We start from the raw sequence: 15,758 nt of genomic DNA on the forward strand, positions 1-15,758 counted from the left end.
AATGCATGTTTAAAAGTTGTACTGCCTCTCAACGGCTCTCATCATGGCGGCGGCTCACAGCTAACAGCGCTAACAGTGCAAACTAAAAGTGAAAGTGCTGACAGAGCTAACTGTGTTTACCTGAGGGGGCAGTGACTTCATTCTCTGCTGAGGTAGACATTAATACACTATAATTTAAGATAATAGTGGTTTGCTGCTATATGTTCAGATTAATAAACAGCTCTTTTCAGTATGTACAAGTTGAACATGTTGGCCTTCAGTTTTAAAATTTGACAGATGTAAAGTAATATTGCGTATGTAGATATCACAGAGATAGACTGTTAGCTTATCACCTCAGAGTCCTGACTATATACTCTGTGAAGGCACCAGTACTCTATATATAGTGTGAGTAGTACATGAATGTATTTCAATGATGTGAATCTATAAATGTGTGTAACTACAAAAAAATGCATTCCTCCTTTGATACTGTTGGAAGATATTTCATCTGATGCTCTGATGTACTTGTTGAACCATAAAAACTGGAGGCTTTTAGGAACACCGACTGCTGTTGAGATCAAACAGCAAGCTAGATTTTACAATATCTCTGACTTCTGAAAAAAACAAACTTGACTGGTAAGATTTTGACTTACAACAGAGCAAGTCTTGACCCATTTTTGCCGTTGGGGTTTAAATCACATAGGTTGACATAAATATCATGAACTTAACAGTAATTAATTACACTCAACTGTTGTAGTTATATAACCTCCAGACCTCCTCACAACCTATTTAACACCCTGTCTGCACGGAGCACCACCCTGTCTGCTCGGATAGCGAGTCATTGTACACTGAAAATAAATAAACAGTCTAAAAAATGAAGGGCAAATAAAGGGACACGGGGGCTTTTCTCATATATACAGCTCATGTAATGAGGGTCATAGTACCCTGGGCTACTCAACTGTACAGACAGGAAAAATAATTTAATTCATGAAGGAGGAGTAGTAGTTTTCCATATCAAAAGGGGGGTGGCGGCATTTTGTTTGAGAGGCACATTTTCGAAGCCTACAAACTCAATATTCTCTTTCTGATTAAAATTCCAAGCGTCTGCCCTGCCTCTTTGCCTGATTGGTGTGTCAAGAGGGTTTCCAGACAAAAGGTACTGGATTCAACCCCTCGAGGCAATTGCCGGCTTCGAGTGTTAAGAGCAGTAGGAATCTGTGGGTGTGCACTGTGCAAAGAAAAAAAATCTTCAGACAGCAAATCCCAAATGCATTTTGCGGGGTTTCGTGTTCCTTGTACGGCGGAGAGACACAGTGGTGTCAAGACATACGGCTTGTGTTTTAAGTTTGATCCTTTCTGTGTCACTGCGCCAGCCTCATAGGCTGCGGCGGCCTTAGCGTGGCAGCACTCACTCCTCCACAGGGTTGCCACTCAGATCAGACACATTAACGAGCTAATTGTCCCCCTTGGGTTGGACTGTTCATTATCTGAGCCAGTGCACTGAAATTCAGTGAAGCAGGAGCAGAAATGGAGGCCACGGCGAGCTGACACATACGAGCATGGTCAGTAAACCACAAACAGGCATCCGCATAGACAGCCTGTGGTTGTACTGAGCCTCCACTCTGTGCCTCTGTAAACAGGAAATCACTCTGTGAAATTATTTTCCCTGTGCACATAACCTGCTAGCAACAAAATATTCAATCTCTTGAATATTCTAATTCACCTTTTGTCTGCGTCTTTAATAATACATTCTGCAAAGGGCACAGACTGAATAAAAAGCTCCGGCATGTTGAGGAGAGACGCTGTTTGCCATGTGATGTGGTGCACATTAGTCTGTATTATCCAGCAACTCCAGTTCTTTGAAAAAAGTGACACTCTCTTTATGTGGGGAAAAGAACATTCCTTCTTCTAGTAGCAGCAGGAGCCACGCTGGTCCCCATCCAAGTGTTAGTATTGGCAGGTGAACATTTGGTTCCATTCACCCTCCCCTAGTAAACACACAACAACAGTCCCCTTAAGCTCTAACAAATAACTCCTCCTCATGGCCAACGTGTGTCTTTATTTCCACACACAATTGAGTCATTTTGGGATTACCCATTGTGTGTGCAGCTGCAGTCACGGGATTAAGGATGACTAGGGATGATGGCAGAGAAAACACCGTTCTAACCAACTGCACCACACCAGCTCCACAAATGGCATTTTAGAGAGCCGCCCCCAGGGATTTCAGATTATACCATGAGTAAAATCACCAGCTGATAACTAGGGATTCACCGATACCAGACCAGTACTAAGTACTTACATCTGAGTACCGATAGGAGTACTTAATAATACCATTAAAGTTCTAATAATGACTTTGAAATCATTGTATTTATTTTCATCAGTTTTAACTGTAACAAATAAATCATACAACCTGATGCTGTAGCTGAAATGTTAACATTCAACTTTGAGTTTTCCTGACACAAACAGTGGGTGTTAATAATTCACCGTTTAACAGTTAAAAAGGAAAATATTAAAATGAAAGTGCACCTGAGACAGGGCTGTTGCTAACTTCTTGGCTAACACCCTTCACTTTTATCATCTGCTAGCTGGCAAACAAGACACATGAACTTAGCATGCATCTCCTCCGGGGTCTTGAGGAGTTGTATTATTTATTTACTGACAAATACACTGTACACACACACACACACACACACACACACACACACACACACACACACACACACACTGCACTGCGACGTCCTCAGCTATAACGTTACTGCTGTCTTCAAACTCATTGTCACACATGCTCTCCATTTCTCAACCAGACACTCGCCTACACCTGGCTTGCAATACACTGGCACACACACACAGATGAAAACCTTGCAGATAAACTAATTGATGAAGTGGAGACTTAGTGGGAAAGTGTCTGTATGTGTCTATGACAATGCATGCAACATCGTGGCTTTGAACTCTCCCAAACATGTGAACTGAGGACTCAGTTGCCTGTTTTATACAGACACTGCAGCTGGTGATAAATGATGGTTTTTAACCTGTTTGTGCAGCTCATTAGGCTCTACAGACAAGAGGTCAATGTCCCAATGCCGTAGTCTTATCAGGTGTGGTTGTAGTTCTACAAATTCTAGTATGAGTACATGAGCACAGTATCAGACTTGACACAGATACCAGTATCCGTGAAGGTACATCCCTAATAATAACAACTTTATATCTGTTTTCAGTGAAAGATGCTCTTAAAAGATATCAGAGGAAAGAGGCTGATAAGGGACATACACGTTTCTCAGAGTGGCCACAATACATTCAAGATATTCCTTAAACATCCGAACAGTATGTTTGGACCACATCTTTCCTTATCACAGCCTGTCATCCTTTCTGTTGTTCATACCTCTGTGACAACGATCACATATTTGTGCATATGTCTGTGTTTGCCATCAGGGGAGGCGAGCAATGACTGTCAGAAGTGACACGTGATGACTGGGTTTGCAAGACACGCCATTATCACGACTCTCACACCTCAGGCAAGTGGGCTTGGTGTGTGTGTGTGTTTGTCTGTGTGTGTGTGTGAGAGTGAGCGAAGCGTGATAACAGGGTGCACCTCATGTTCACGTGTGCTTTGTAAGACAGAGCTGCACATCTCTGCCGGCAGATGGGCCTCATATGAGTGAAGCAGCGCGGCCGGCGCCATGGGAACAATGACTAGCAATGCTGTTATTACACCTCACTACAAACGGGTAATTTGGTGTAATTCTAGTCAGTGTCACAACAGCGACGATGTGCATTTCAAGTGCTGTCATTTTTTTCTCTTTCAGAGGCTGCAAGCTAGTGGATCCACAGCTGAGTTTTTTTTGGGTGATTTTGCGCTCGTATGACACCACCCGACCCCCTGTGAGCTCAAGTAGGGCTGAGAGGCAGATATGTCAGACGGGGTGGGTGATCAGCGGGGACAGTGTCCAGCCGTCCCATGCCAGCGCAGAACTGTCATTTGTGTGTGTGTGTGTGTGTGTGTGTGTGTGTGTGTGTGTGTGTGTGTGTGTGTGTGTGTGTGTGTGTGTGTGTGTGTCTACATCCTCTCTGGAGAGCGGAGGAGGCGCCAAGGGAGACACAGTGACTCACACTGTAGAATGGAAAGGGGAGTGAGGGACGGAGAGAGAAAGTGCCCACATAAACTCCCCCCCCCCCCACCCCCTCTCATTACAGCCCACACCACCCACAGACACTAAGAGCGTATTCACACTGAGTTTACGCACACGCACACACATGGCAGCATATGAAAGAAGTAGCCTCTACATCAGTGTGTCAGAGGGGCTTATCCATAATGGGCGAAGCAGGCTGTAGCAGTGAATCAAGCACTTATTCAGAGAAGCCATCCTGTATAATACGGCGCTCACAATTAGAGTAGACATTCAGAGAAAATGGTTAAAAGCTTGTGCAAATGATCATGTTTCAGTCGACATGCTTTCTCGCTGTCACAGCTTGAAATATTCTACAATCTGGATTTCAAATGTTGAATGGAAAATGCCTTTGATCCGGACAGTCACTTATTTGCCCATGCATGAGGTGTTATGAGCAGACGACTGTAGCATTGATGCCAAAACAGTGATAAAAAAAGCCCTGTGAGTGAACATAACCACAGCTTTCCCAAACATCTAACCTGCCTGCAGTACAGCAGCAGCAGTGTGTGATGCAACTCATCCTCCACACAGATAGAAAAAGCTTTGGCGTGCAATTACCAAATTAGTCGAGAAATTAATTTCAACCCAGTGAACTGACACAGAAACGCACTGAACTGCTAATCTGGGAGCGGGAGGGCTAAAAATCCTCCGGAATTTAAAGTTTAATGGATTAATGATGTCAAGGCTCTCGGGTGGATAGGACTGTAGCACAAAGTAACTCTGGAGGAATTAAATTGCTTATGGTGTACGTCAGAAAGCAAGCCTTAGGAGTCCGCTAGTACAGTACATGCTCCAAATGTGGAGCAACCCACTTCTGAGCAGTCTTAACTACCCATAATGCATCAGAGCTCTTGTCTCCAGTCTTGTCTAGTCTTTTTATTGCCCTTGCCTGGCTTTTCCTTCCTCACAGGGTCTGCGAATGAAGTTTTTCCAAACGTTTGACATTGGCTATTGTTTTCTTAAAGCCCACCCAGTGACACAGCGTCATGAAAGGCCGCATACAATCACTGATCAGTGTGCAGTGATTAGTCATATCCATAAGAGTCCAAATAAGTCATAGGCCTATTTCTGACTGGCCCCCCTCACAAGAAGATTAACACAGCGTTTTTAATGAACTTGGACCCGAAGGCTAAAGACTGAATTCATAATTTTGGCTGGAGGGAGTTTATTTGACAGACCGTGTTCTTCTTCTTCAAGCGACGTTCATCTGTAAACTTTAGCATAAATGTCTCTTTGTGAAAACGGCTGAACTAGACCTGATAGTTGGATAGGAAATAGAAAAGAACTTGGCCTAAAAAGACTGACTGTCTCTTTGGTTGCAAACTCATTACATTCACACATGCAACCTTAGACACACGGACACACACAAAACAAAATCATATATACATTTTTACAATCACATGCACAGAGATGAGACCAAATGTGACTCCACATGAAGGTTTAACAGATGGCATTGATAAAGATTCATGCGAGCTGAGAGCCTTTTATTGTTCAGAGAAACAAGACTTAGGAGCCGACATGCTAGAGACTATTTATAACTGTATTATGCAAAGTTGTAAAGTATATCTGACTTTCTCATTCATAATTCCAACTAGGAAGTTAATGTAAACTGCATGTAGGTGTCCGAAACTCGTAATTACTATAACTCTGATATGAAATGAACGGCATTAGGGACAGCAGGGCTTTGAGCTAAATGCTAATGTAAGGATGCTAACATGCTCACAATGACAATGCTAGATGATGTTAATTTAGCCGTGTTCAACATCTTAGTTTATAGTTTAAGCCAATAACACAAAGAACAGTTGGGGCTGATGGTAGTAAAATTAGTTTTGCAGGGTTTGGTGATAAATATTGGATATTGGATAGTTGAGATTTTGCCCCTATGATGGCACCATAGAGCCTTTAATAGTTTGTAAACAATGATGATGTAAGTAAGTGTGCGCAACGGAAGTACGGAGGAGTGCAATAGCTTGTCAAGCTTTATTTCAATGTTTAAAGCTTGCTAACTCTTCTGTATGGCTGGGGCAAACATGCACAAACATAGTTTTGACGACGAAGGCTGTAAAAGGGTCCATAGGAATAAAAAGGATCACCAAAGTGAGTAGGATTCATCCACTAGGGACCATGAATGTCCGATTGATTGCCATGAAATGTTTTACAGCCAGTTGTTGAGCTGTATCAGTCTGGACCAAAGTGGTGATCCTGCAGGAACTTATTCACCTCTACCACCTGCTCGTTGTAGCCTCAAACCAAATAATCACCCTTCATTACACGATGTATGAGCTGAGGGCCGATATGGCATCAACATGATCCAATACAAGACTGCATACCCCAAAACTAAAGCGGGAGAGAGGAGTTTAATTAGGACCGTGGGGCTCTGTTTCACTCTAGATACATATGAGTTGAGGTCTTCTTAGTCAGCGGTCTGATCTATACCACATTCTGTCCTTAGTAACATTTAAGAGAAAAATAATTAACCACTAGGGTTTTTGTGATCCGGAAAAGTTCACTTTTATGATGTGAACATTAACATCTCTCACTCAAAGACAGAAAATAGAGAGCCAAAATGGTGATGTGTCACCACAGGAAAGACTTGGAGTTGTTCCACTGATATGGGAGACTGCCAACATGGACACGCAGCATCAGTGTTTCAAGGTGACTTCCATGGCAAGTTTTCTGGTTTAATACAGGTGGCATTACAATAAAATATTTGTTTAACCTTTAAGGACAGGAAACAAATCTGAGCTTTCACACCAGTAGTAAAGGATTTAACCTGTCACTTTGTGTAGAATGGACATATTCAAAATGTAGACTTTATTGTACAACATCACAGAGGCTCTGTAAATCAAACCAAGATGGCAAACTTTCAACTCTGACCAAGGCAGTGCAAACCCGATCAACTCGTTCCGTTTCCGATTGAAAAGTTTGATGCTCAATATTCGGAGGCCAGTGTTTTCTTGTTGTTTAATCGTCAAGCCCCCAATATGTTATGCCATACCCATATTTTAATGTTAACAATAAGTTAAATGACAATGTGTATGTGAAAGGTGTTGCTCGTAGTGATGAACCCACAAATAATTATCACCCGGCCGACTCGTAGTTTCCCTCAACGTATTTTTTTTACCATCTTTCAGATTACTGTTTTGGTTCACCTGCTCAGGCTCAAAACAGCAGACACACAAAGCTTGTGAACATCGTGGAGCATTTAGCAGCTAAAGAACTAGATATTTCAAGGGGCTTGGTGGAAACCAAAACTTAGCTTAAGGGGGAGTTACATCCGCAAGGTCACCAGAAACAAAAAACAAGTGAATGCTAATGGTGTTTTAAATCTGCTAGATGTGTGAACGCGTTAATGTCCGCTAACACAAGCTGAATTCTGAATTAACAAAGCCTGGACATTAAGCTTTATGATGACAAAATGGAGAAAAAATAACAATGAAAAGGGTCTTTAAAATCCATGATAGCTGAGAGGTCTTCAGAATTAATTAAATTTAGTTCCTGAAAAGTGAAAATCAAAGTATTTCGTTATAATATGAAATATCCATGAATAAGTAAGAATGAAAGGTCAAAATAATTTTTGGGGGTTTTATCAATAAGAGTTTAACACTCAAAACTGCAGTCAGTTTTACCATTGGGAAGAGATGCTAATTCAAATCTTGCTAAAACCGGATTCATGCACAGAAGTATGCAACATCATTTTTCACAACCAAGCACGGCCCATTTTAAACCACCAGCTAGAGGAACAAAGAGAGAAAAAAAGAAACATAGAAATCACTCATGTGAAATAACCAAAATTGTGAATCACTGAGAAGAAATAATTTTCTCAGTATTAAATTAACTAAATGTGCCTGTTCTCTTGTAAACATTATAATGGTCTCATTCAGTCACTAGAACAATAATTTCTTCACTCCCTTTTTCTTAGATGTTTGAAGACAATTAAATGGGTTCTAAGTTGAACTCAAAAGGATTAAACCGTAAAATCTCATTTAGCATAACTCCATTCTTCTAGTTACGCTGTATACCAGCCGGTCCATCCATTTCCTGGTTTAGTGGGAAGAAAAATAACCTGCCTTGTATTTATGAAATGAGCGAAAAGGACAGACATATCAGCCAAACACAACCTTGCTCGGGGGGGAACACAAACAGTCGACCTGGTCCTTCTAATTCCTGTTGCGTGCTTTTCTCACCTGGCAAGTGTCTCCCCAGGGGAGGTGACAGAGGTCATGATGCAGAGAGTGGTGGTGGGCAGGATGCGAAAGCAGAAGCCCCAGGAACCAACTACGACAACCAACACCATCATCACCATCATATCTTCATCTGTAGGACCCCCATTATGTGTAACCATGGCGACAATGTGAGCGAGAGCGGGCCACTAGCCCTCGAGGTTGCTTTTAGTGTCAGGGTCAGCGCAGTGGCCTTCAAAGTGCCTCTCTACAACGCTATGTAAGGAAAACTACTTTCTTTAAAAGGATTTCATAAGACGTCGTCCTTCTTATACAACACCTTGAACAGGATTTTCCCCTTTGACTCACAGCAGATATGATTTGCCACATATAGGATGAATAATAGGTCTGAGGTCTTTGAGGTTGAGTGACATTCGTGACACACGGAGGCTTTTGTGTAGGAAGCTCAACATTTTCAGTGTGACGTGTTTATTTATTGGAGTCGTGAGTGGAACATAGTGGAAAAATATATCAGACACGTCACACTATTTCTCTTTGCTAGTACGCACAGTTTGTGTGCCATTTGAGGCTTTTCCCAAAGCCACATTACATAATATTGAGGTGTTTGTTCAAAGCAATATAAGTCACGATTACAAAAGGCAGCTACAGATATTCATGTTAATTTAAATACTAATTAGCACATTACAGAGATGCACGCGTGAGACCATGCAGTCGTTGCCGATATTTCTGGTGAGTTAGGTTTGCCTAGCAACAATGCAAGGTCAAGAATGAGAATCAAATTGGTTCAGTTCCAACAGAAAACAATGATTTGAGCTTTATTAAAATGGCATTCACTGCCGGGCTCCTATGTTGTATAGTATTGTTACCAGTGTGGCTGGTATTGTTTTTACCTTGTGAGTCTGTGTGTGAGTCATCATGGAGAAATGTGGTCCTAGAGACGCCTACTGTAGAGGGAACTACCAGGGAAGCAGCTCTGGGTACTTTGCCAGGTGTTTTTCTGAAGACACATTTTGTAATGAAACTTGACAGGTGTGTAGTTGGGATCAAAGATTGGTGTGATATGAGAAAGGTTGCCGTAAGGGGTTCAGAAGTGGGGAAGGGGGGATTGGGCCCTTCACTGACACCCCTGGTCCAATTATGTGATGTCATCATCAAGAAGTTCTCTTTTTGTCCACTGTGTACTTTTCATCTTCCTCAAACCTGTGGTTCCTGAAGAACTCTGAAATAAGGCTTATGCTGTTGATAATGATTACTTAATTGATAAACCAGTAACTAAAGATCAGTTCACTCATAACTGTGTATCTACACACTCACTTTTAAATCTTTTTCCGATCAACTTTAAATCAGCTGTTAGAAAACCAATAGTGTACATATTAGTAATATCTGAGAACATAATTAGGAATTATGTTTTCAAATATTGTTGTAATTATGAAGCAATGACTTAAATGACAAGAATGAGGAAAAAAAACATGAAACTGCATTAAACACATGTACACCGTTTTCATAACGAAATGTTAGCCCGTGCAAAAGGTGTTATGATTGCTGTGTTTTTTAATTTAGCTGGTGTAATGTGGACATTGTTACTACTAATCATGATAACTTTAACACTACCTACCATTTTTGTGTCCCCTCGTGTTTAGTAGAGCATTATCTCATTTTTAACTAGGAATCCACTATTAAATAATGAATAACATAAACCATTAACATTAATATTCAACATACTGGCTGTTATATAATTGGTGAAAACATTGACACGGATGTGGATGTGTGTGAGAGATTAAGATCATGAATATGTGTGAGCGCAAATATGTAATATGCTCTCATATGTATCATTAAAAAAAAAAAAAACTAGTTTAAAAGCGGCGACATGATCAACAATGTCAGATATGTTTTGAAAAAGTCTGGAGGAGACCTGAAGACGGGGTTCGGCTTCAGTCGGAGGCACACACACTGAGTAAGGTCACCTTTGGCATCTGAGTTGTGACTCATTCATCAGCAGGGGAAAGGTTATGCTACACGCTTCTGTGAAAGTGCACGTCATGCATGATCATCCTTTACTCTAGGCTGAATGATGTGCATCCTATCCTGTATTTAGTCAACATGTCACATCTCATCTGTGTGTGTGTGTGTCTCAGCTGTGTCTCTCTCTCTCACCCATATGGGCTTTGCATGAGAACACGGCGTGACCCAGTGAATGTGGGACTCAATATTGTATGTCCATACATCTGCACTCATGCCACATGAAGACAAGACAGATGAGTGACGAGTGATGACTGATGAGTGAAGGAATATCCATTATCACCCCTCGCAAACCTCCGGCTTCTGTGTCAGATGAGCCATGGTCGTGGGGGAACACCTTTTTTTTTTTTTCTGTGTGTCGCATCAGACGGCAGCAAATCTCAGATGACAGAGAGGCACAGAGGAAATAAGTCCATGAAACATTAAGCAGAAGCTTCCCTGGAGGAGACTGTTATTCATATACATACATCTCCAACCAAAGGCTTATCCAATGTGGCATGTCTGCAGTGGTTTTTTTGAGTGTCTACTTCAGCACACCGGGCTTAATCACAAGCGCATGGGAACGGGACTTTCTGTGACAGTGGGCTTACTGAGGGTTAAGGCATGGCCGAATTGATTCCAAGTGGCTGCCAACGTCTTATCGGCCTCTTGCTAAGCGCCCTGCTAAACAGCACTGTCAGAATGCCATTGTGGCTCAACCCAGGAAGAAGATTTAACTGCTCCTAAATCACAACTACAAGTGCATTTATTGTGACGGAAATTGGGTCGCAGAAATATAATGAGCGAAGGTAATTTTAAAGAAAAAGAAGGAAATGAGCAGTACCGCTCGTGAAGATGGCGGAGGGAGGGGATGGGAGAATCTATGACAGAAGTTGTAAATCCGCATTTAATGCCGCGGTCTCAAATGGTATCCACAGAACATCAAAGAAGCCCCCTTACTCCCTTCTCGCAAAAAAAATCTAAGAAAGCAAAGCACTCGGAGGATTATTCTCCTCCAATCGCATACCCTCACACTGACGGGATCCCTCACCCCTCACTAACAGACCCCCTCCCACAGAGAGAGACAGAGAGACAGAGAGAGAGAGAGAGAGAGAGAGAAGTACGCGCCGTGAGAAGAAAAGAGGAGAACTAAAGGAGGGAATTTATTTTAAAAGGACAGATGAGTATTCAGGCCATAATGAGAACTGGCACTCAAAAATCTTTAATGAACACACACACACACACACACACACACACACACACACACACACACACACACACACACACACACACACACACACACACACACACACACACACACACACACACACACACACACACACACACACACACACACACACACACACACACACACTGAGCCTTGTACTCTTGATGGGGACCAGTTCAGTCATACAACTTCCAATAAAAAGCCCATGTAACGTTAATTCCTTTTAAAATTAACATGAAGCATGCTGTGAATGTTAGATTGTTCAGAATAAGTCGGTAGAAGTTTCCCAGGTATCATTTTTATACCTGCTACATCAACATGATGCCCAAAAAGATGAAACCATCGATATCTGCAGAGATTTTCAAGGCAAAACATTCAATAGTTGTTGAGATATTATAGTCAGGACAAAAGTGGTTGAGCGGCTGATTAAATGACATTCAGTTGCTTGTGTGACTAAAAAAAACAAAAAACTATTTGCACAGATTTATGGGAAGCTTCAACAATTTACTATTGCACCATAAAGTTGGGTACCTCTTAAAAACAACAGACGTCGCTGTCTCCTCCTAGAATGGGTCAAGCTTCAAATACACTACATTTCCCATAGTGCAACCAACAGCATCATTGTGGTTCACCTTTCCTGCTTGGTAAATGCCCACATATTTTTCATGCCCCTATTCTGCCGGTTTGGACTGTTGGTTGTCCGTTATTTGAAGGCTTAGCCTACACAGAATAACCCTGATGACATCACCAGGGGTTATTTCTCATGCTGTGTTCAGCCAGAACACAAGGTACGTTTTAGATGCCGTGCTGCTGCATGTAAAGTCAGTAGAAAGACATGAGTAGGTGCAAATATACGGCGGTTTGCACACAGGGATGCAAATTCAGGTAAAGGTGCGTTGGTGCCTGTTGAAATTGACTTGAGGTTAAAAGATGCACTTATCCTGATGCTTTATGAATCTACTGTTACATCAGAGACTACAGGAAATAGGAGAGCGAGGAAAATAATAGAATGAAATGATGTTCCTGGTGTGTTCTGAATTAGTCAATTTGGGGTTAACAAACTGTAGAAATGGTCCAGCGGGCAATTTAATCAAACACCGAAAGACATATTGTGCTTCACTTTATGTCTGAACACATCTTCAGAATCACAATAACGTCAGAGAAACAGAAAACATTGCACAACTGTTTTCAGCAGGGATGCACAAATCTTTCTTTTCCATTCCTGATAGCGGTACTCAGACTTTGGGTATTGGGAAAAGTATATATACATATAGTATTCAATTTGATAAATCGGTCCCATTGTCACTGATACCTAAACCAGCTATTTGAGCTGGTATCGGTCTTATGAATATCCCTAGTTTTCACAGATTATATAGTATTTTATAAGACATTAAACTGACCTTTATGGGTAAACCTAGCGGAATGCCTCTTAACTAAATATTTAAGAGTGTTAGAAAACCACTTCTGGCAAGAGTCAGGACTTCAATTCTTCCATATTCTCAGGATTCAGGCAAGAAAGGGAGAAAGCTAACAAAGAATCTGAGCAGACACCTGTGTATCAAAATAAAAACATACAGATACAACAGCACACTGAGAATATTCAGTCCATAACAGACCACGGATAAAGTGCCCGGGAAAAGAGGATTGCAGCCCTGCATTTACAGATAATCTTTGGAACGAGGCAGGGCGAAGAGAAACCTAGGAATACTGTTAACAAAATGAAGGGGGAAAAAAGAGCATCAGGCACGCTTATCTCTGAAAGGCTCCTGCTACCCAACCGGGTCAGATGAATAAAGAGGTTTTAACCTAATTTCTCACATCCACCACCGTTATGACCATGCCTGACCACAGCGAGCAAGAGACAGTGTGTGTAAATAAAGGAATTAATCCAGCTTTTTTCTGACTTGAAATACACAGCTGGAACTATATGATAAATGCTTTTTGGTTGAGGCTGCACATCAAAAGATGCTGTCGTCAAATACATTTTCAGCCAGTGTTCTGGTTTCCACGAAACACTTCAAAAGGAACAGTACAAAATAGTGAGCACATTTCGGTCTGAATATTCCTTGTTTCAGAGACTAACAAGTGCATTTTAACAAAAGAACGCCAATATGATAATAAGGACAGCAGTTTGAGAGGCTCAATGGTGGCAAAGACAAAAGCAAATGAATATGCATGGTGGAGAGCAGCAATAGCCCTTGAACTAATTTACTTCTATCCTGAGTAATGACTCACGTGGAAAATGATGGTAATGGTAGGATCAAAAAAAGAAAAAAATCATACTAGGAGAGTTTATCCAAGGATTACACTGCCCCCTGCTGGACAAAGCAACAAAACACTTACATAAGAAAGGTTACAGTCGATCAGTTTTTGTTACCCGCAGACCTGGATAAAATGATTGTATCATACATTCTTAATTATACTGCTGAAAACATAAACTCACAATGATGCCAACAGGGTTTTATTAACGTGTGTGTGTGTGTGTGTGTGTGTGTGTGTGTGTGTGTGTGTGTGTGTGTGTGTGTGTGTGTGTGTGTGTGTGTGTGAATATGTGTTAATGTGTTTACAGTGTGTGTGGTTTTGTTAACTGCACTGTATATCTGAACATGTTGTCTACCAACATGTGCATGAGTGGGTGCGTGGGTGTGTATCCTAGCTTATTCATCAGTGTGTACAGCTTCAATTGTTAGACATTCAAGGTTTTTAAACGGTTGAGAGGATTTGCAAAACAAGCTATTTGCTTTAAAATAAATGTGCAAGGTCATTCAGACAATCACAGGAAATCATCTGCATGTCGGTGCCATATTAAAGATGTTACAACATATTCTGTGATCAGATTGTGTGATCTGTTCAGACATTTCAGCCCTATTGCTGGTCTTTTTCCCCCCCGTAGCTGACCCTCTGGGATTTTAACTTAGCACCGCACGCCCTACTGTAATCAACTGTGCTGCTCATATTCCAGTGAGTGAAACCTACTGTATCTGGTACTCAACTACAAACAACATATTTGGCAAATACATCTAACCCTAATCAGCAGCAAGAATACGCTACTGTTCAATAGCACTGTATTAAACAACGAAATACCCTTTTGGAAGTGGGAAAACATTATTCTCCTCTGGTGTTCAGGGTCAGTTACAGATGAACTCCCATGAGGCCATTCACTTGCTTGATACCTCAGTGAGGTGGATGCTTGTTTTTACAAGGTCTGAGCTCAAATCCATCACAGGCCTTATCAAAATATTTCACTTTTACAGCACTCGATAGAATTAAGCTTCATTCTTCTATAGAAAAAAAAGGTTGATATATTAAATTGAATGTGGCGGCTGTGGCGTAGTGGAGAGCAAGGTAGTTCTCCAATCAGAAGTTCGGTGGTTCGATACCCGGAAAATACAGTCAATGTGCCTTGGGCAAGACGCTTAACCCCAAGTTGCTCCTGAAGGCTTGCCATCGGTGTGGACTGATGTTGCTAATGAATGTTAGTTAGAGTCTGATGGTGGCACCTTGCATGGTAGCCTGTCATCAGTGTGTGAATGGGTGAATGACATGTAATATACTACTGATTGTAAGTAGCTTTGGATAAAAGCGTCTGCTAAATGACTGTAATGTAATGTAATGTGTGTAATGTTATTGTACAATTCCAGGACTGTCACTCTCACCGACTTGAGCAACTTAAGGGGGAGAACTCAAAAACCAGTTCATGGCAAAGATTGGAGAAAGAAGCAGAAAATACTTGTTTAGTTTTTTTCTAAAGTGTCCCTATTAGCTCAAATAGTTCACACACTACTATGGCTTGGCATCACAACAACCATCCAGACATATGTTCACAGAAACTTTTACAAAACATGAACAGAAAATGTATGTGAATGTCTAACCTGCAGAGGTGTTTTAGGTGGGAAATGATGGTTGCTTTAGACAAATGCAAAACCAAAATATTTCACATTTCAATTTGACATAAAACGCTATTTGGAAATCTCCACACACTTTAAAACAGGCCATAATATGAATGGCACATACCTGTTCTCCTCATTTAGCTGTTATGCCGCTTAATTCTCCATCAATTTGGGTAACTATGTTTGCGTTATCCTATTGGGCTCATGTTTTGGTAATCCTCTCAGAAAGATGCTTATGATGCTAACAGTTAGTTAGAACAACGAATGTTTTAAACAGCGGTTTGGTGGACAACAAAGTGTTTCCTTTCATGGCTTT

The sequence above is a fragment of the Anoplopoma fimbria genome, chromosome 3 (assembly GCF_027596085.1).
Source record: "Anoplopoma fimbria isolate UVic2021 breed Golden Eagle Sablefish chromosome 3, Afim_UVic_2022, whole genome shotgun sequence".
Taxonomy (NCBI): Eukaryota; Metazoa; Chordata; class Actinopteri; order Perciformes; family Anoplopomatidae; genus Anoplopoma; species Anoplopoma fimbria.